Source organism: Mandrillus leucophaeus, unplaced genomic scaffold (genome assembly GCF_000951045.1).
Source record: "Mandrillus leucophaeus isolate KB7577 unplaced genomic scaffold, Mleu.le_1.0 Scaffold193, whole genome shotgun sequence".
NCBI lineage: Eukaryota > Metazoa > Chordata > Mammalia > Primates > Cercopithecidae > Mandrillus > Mandrillus leucophaeus.
The window spans coordinates 883,290-888,509 of record NW_012101954.1 but is presented as its reverse complement, the minus strand read 5'-3'; positions in this window follow the sequence as shown (position 1 = coordinate 888,509).

Genomic DNA, 5,220 nt, shown 5'->3' with positions numbered 1-5,220 from the left:
TTTTTTTAGTAGAGATGGGGTTTCACCGTGTTAGCCAGGATGGTCTCGATCTCCTGACCTCGTGATCCGCCCGCCTCGGCCTCCCAAAGTGTTAGGATTACAGGCATGAGCCACCGCGCCTGGCCTGGGGAGCTTTTTAAATCTCCCAAAAGAGGAAAGTGGCCTGCTCTGGCAGGTGTGTACAGGATAGAATATGTTTCATTTGTTCTGGTACCAACAATGAGTGCGGTACTATGGTAGTTCCCTTAGGATTTGTATGTGCTCTGGGCTCATGAAGATATTACATCATGAGCTGGGGCAGTTGTACTCTTTTTTGATGACCTAAAAAGGGGTTATTTCTGAGGAATTAAAGACTTAAAGTCCTGTTCTTGCTTTTTTTTTCTGAACTTGCCACTTTTGCATTCTTTGAGTTCAGTTTAAAGGCAGTTACTTTAAGTCCATTTTAAACTCTCGGGCTAGAAATCGTACCACTGTTAATTAGCCACATTATTTGGTCTAACATTTTTTCTTTACAATTCTGAAACTGGGTTTATCTAACACATTGATAAATTATTTCAAAGGTATTTTTGTAGTTCAAATCACTTCACTTTTACCTGACACATATAAATGACTAGGAATGACCTTCAGATCGCGTTTAGCATCTGTAACCAATCTGACAATAATATGTTCATCAGGTACCTCTGGATTAAATCACATACTGGCATATTTAAGCTCAATGTCAGTCTGGAAATAAATTTACCATATTAACTGAAATACCACTGTTTGTGTAGGTATTTTTGTCATATATTTAAGAAAAAGCTAACAAGGATGGAAATCATATTACAATAACTTAAGTCTTTCTTCAAAGTGTGTGCAGTCTTTTGCAATACTTCATTCGGCCAAGTATTTGTTCTCTTTCTCATTCAGTATAAGGCAGCTTTCAATTTGCTTAGAAGGCAACATTAGAAGGTTAGAGTTCAGCAGAAACATAGAATTTTAAAATGTGAGTTCAACTGAATAAATTTGAATTTTTGTAGGAGGTAAAGAATCAAAATGCTTGTATATTTAAAGATTGCAGTATATGATAATCATTTTGAAGTATTTGATTAAAACTAATAGGTTTTCCAGAAATTAAAAAAACCAATTTTAAAACCAAAGCAGATTTCTAGAAAATATGAAAATGTAAATCAGCCCTATCCGGAATATAGTTTCTGTAAAACTTAGTCATTTTACAATAGTATAACTATTAAAAAATGTAACTGCTATTTTAATGTTTTGAAATAAATTAAAAGATTTTAAAATATGAATACTGTAGCTTAAAAGAAAGAAATTGGAGAAGGAAAAGTAGAGAAAGAAATGCCAATTCCAGTCCAAAACTTTATTTGCCAAGTTTTCTTATGATGACTTTTACCAATTTATGAATTATTATAAACAGAATCTATAACGGAAATACTGAAAGACTTTTGCCTAAAGTGGCATTATTGAATACTGCTATGATGCTACTGTAATGTAATAAATTATTGTTACAAAGTGCTGTTTTTACCTTAAATTTTTATTTTGTGTGTCTTGAAAACTATAGTATTAAAGGTATTGAGATTGTGCAAATGCTGGGCACACTTGGCATTAAGTAATGTTTTTATTTTTACAAAATTGTAATATGACCATGCAAGTATTTAATTAATTAATTAATTTTGAGACAGAATCTCACTCTTGCCCAGGCCAGAGCGCAGTGGAGCGATCTTGGCTCACTGCAACCTCCGCCTCCCAAGTAGCTGGGACTACAGATGCATGCCACCATGCCCAGCTAATTTTTGTATTTTTAGTAGAGATGGGCTTTCACTATGTTGGCCAGGCTGGTCTCGAACTCCTGCCCTCGTGATCTGCCCACCTCAGCCTCCCAAAGTGCTGGGATTACAGGCATGAGCCACCGTGCCCGGCTGCAAGTGTTTATCAAAAGAACACAAACTGAAAAAATAGTTACAGGATTTTAAAAAGTTAGGAGATTTTAAAAAGTTATGGGATTTAAAAAGTTATGGATAAAGTTACATTATGGGATAAAAAAGTTATGGGATAAAAAATGTTATGGTCAGTGGCTCACGCCTTGTAATCTCAGCACTTTGGGAGGCCAAGGTGGGTGGATCACCTGAGGTAGGGAGTTTGAGACCAGTCTGACCAACATGGAGAAACCCTATCTCTACTAAAAATACAAAATTAGCCAGGTGTGGTGGCGAATGCCTGTAATCCCAGCTACTCAGGAGGCTGAGGCAGGAGAATCGCTTGAACCCGGGAGGTGGAGGTTGCGATGAGCTGAGATTGTGCCATTGCACTCCAGCCTGGGCAACAAGAGTGAAACTCCATCTCAAAAGAAAAATTAAAAAGTTATGGAAAAAAGTTGTGGAAAAAATTCCAAAAAAAGGTTTATTTAAAAAGTTATGTGATAAAAATTAAATAAATAAATAAAAGCAGGCCACTGTCAGCAAAGCCTGGAGAAGGGTCTAATGGGGGAGACAGGTGCAGATGAGTTGAAGATCACCGTCATCCAAAAGCAGGGAACTAGGCCCGGGGCTGTAGCTCACGCCTGTAATCCCAGCACTTTGGGAGGCTGAGGTGGGCGGATCACCTGAGGTCAGGAGTTGGAGACCAGCCTGGCCAATGTGGTGAAACTCTGTCTCTACTAAAAATACAAAAAATTAGCCAGGCGTGGTGGCGGGCGCCTGTAGTCCCAACTACTCAGGAGACTGAGGCAGGAAAATCGCTTGAACCCAGAAGGTGGAGGTTGCAGAGAGCCCAGATGGCACCACTGCACTCCAGTCTGGGTGACAGAGACTCCACCTCAAAAAAAAAAAAAAAAAAAAAAAACCTTAATAAAAAAAAAAAGCAGGACCCTGTCAGCAAAGCTTGGAGAAGTGGAGCCGGAGGCTCCAACCCCACCATGTCCCTATCACCCCTTCCCAGTCACTCCTTTACCATTTGAGTAGCAAGACAAGACCCCTGTCTAATGGGGAGAGACAAACACACCCTTTGCCACCTTGGCCAGGGCTGAGTCCTTAAATTTCTGGATGATGATGATTGTGATTTAAGAGGCAGAGGCTGATGGAGTTGGTTTGTTTAGAGGAGGCCTGATGGCCTCCTTACTCTCACCAAAGCAATTTTTCCCTCAGCGAAGCTCGTGTCTTCTTACTCGGAGAGGCAGATGAGGCAGGACAGTGGGACTAACTGTAGACCAGGCGAGGGCACGGACTGCTGGGGGTGGCCCCCCTTCCCCCATGTACATATTGTTTCTGTGTGACGTTTTGTATATTCCGGGGAGTAGGGCTGCCCCTGTATTGTACCTAGTGGAGATTGGAGCTGGCACCGGGGAGTGGGGGATGGAAGCGGGGGAAGGTTCTAATAATTATTCGCAGCTGGGGAACTTATTTGATAGCATAGGACAGAGGAAGGAGGCGGGGTTGGGTTCGTGGCTTCCTGGCCATGCGACTCCTGTTTATTTTGCTTTTTATTTGGGAATAAATGGATTTAACCATACTGCTAGCCTGGCATGTTTCTGTTTCCCTCACTGCGTCCTGGAGTTTGCGCCACTGAACGAGGAGCCCCAGAGTGTCTGAGCATGTCCAACTGGGCTGTTGGGGACCTCCCAGGCCTGTTACCTGTGTGCTGCCTGGTGACGCCTGGGGGATTCCACGGCACCTATGGGGCACAGTCCGGCCCTGACAGCCAACAGGCTCAGAAGCCTCATCTAGCGGTGGCTGGGAAGGCAGGATGCCAGCACCCAAGGGCACTGACTTCCATGCACATGAGGCGTCTTCCTTTCGGCCACCCTGCCTCCCTCGCCTGTCTGCACCTAGTGGCTTATTCTGTCTGTCCCTCCAGAGTGCCGACGCCGCTCACGTTCCCTCCAGGCTGAGTTCTGGCCCTGCCCCCTAGTGGCCAGAACCGGCTTCACAGGATGAGAGCCGCTAAGCTCCAGGGGCTTTCCAGGAAAAGTGTCCCTTGGAAAGGATGTGGCCTCTTCACTGCTCCCAATACCCTAGTAATGGCTTGGCCTTTCCCCTCCGCTCAACTCCACAGACAACACAGCCAGGAGTGGACACATTCCCTGTCATCCAGAAATGGGTTTGCTTGTCAGCCAAGGGACAGCAGGACTGTCAGGCCACATGGCAACCCCCATTCTTGGCAGGGGGTGGGAGGGATGGCAGGGCTGGTTGTCCACAGGCCAGGCATGACAGGAAGGCCCGTTGGATGTGGCGCACTTTGGAGGGGTATGTCGGGGGACAGATAAGGGTCTCAGTAAAGAGATCAGCTGTTTTACAATTTCTGCACCAATTTGCCATACTTGGAGATGACACATAGCAGCTTATTTTTTACTTTTTCAAGAAAGGATATCATGGAAAGAAATCGAGCTGCCTTTCTATGAATAGAACTCAATTGCCTTCCAGCCGTAGGCTGCATGCTTCAAAATGTTTATCAGAAATAAGAAATGGGTTGAGCAGCACCATCCATAGCCTTACACTGAGCGTTCCCACCATGACCTCTACCATGTACGAAGTGCCTTGGTTAATTATGAAACCAGTGAAAATGAGATGAAAAGTCCTATTCCCATGCAGACCAGTTGGGTTATGCAGAGATGCAGTCGCCAGGACACAGCCCTAACCACAATGTGCCCTCTGGAAAACGTGTGTCTCTGTTCACATGGAAATGACACAAGTCTAGTTCTTGTCCAAAAGTCATGCAGCAAAACAAAAATGTCTGCAAAACTGGGAAGAACTTTTTACCATGACTTTAATTTTGAGGGTGCTCTTTAGCAGAGGCTGTTGATGAAGGAAGAATTCTATCAACCAGAACCACTGAGCAGGAATGAATCTATAACCCCCTTTTTTAAGGCCAGAAAGGACCTTAAGTTCCTTCTATTTCCAGAGCAGGGAACTAAAGCCCAGAGATGACAAAAGATTTGGCCTCTTTAAAGGCTCCATCCAGCCCCTCCATGAAAAGGAAATGGGCCAACGTTGGCTTCAGTATTCTAAACTTTTGGAAAGTGGTAAAAATGAAGGACATTGAACAAAAATACTAGGGTTTATTTCCATCTTGTTCAGTGAGTGTCAACACACTACATGTTTTTCATAATGGTTAATTTTTATGATAAAAAGATATTATCACTGTATAAAATTTGGGAAATTAAAAAACCTATGGAGAAGAACATTTAAATTACCCATAACCCCACAATTTATTCATTTGCTTATTCAA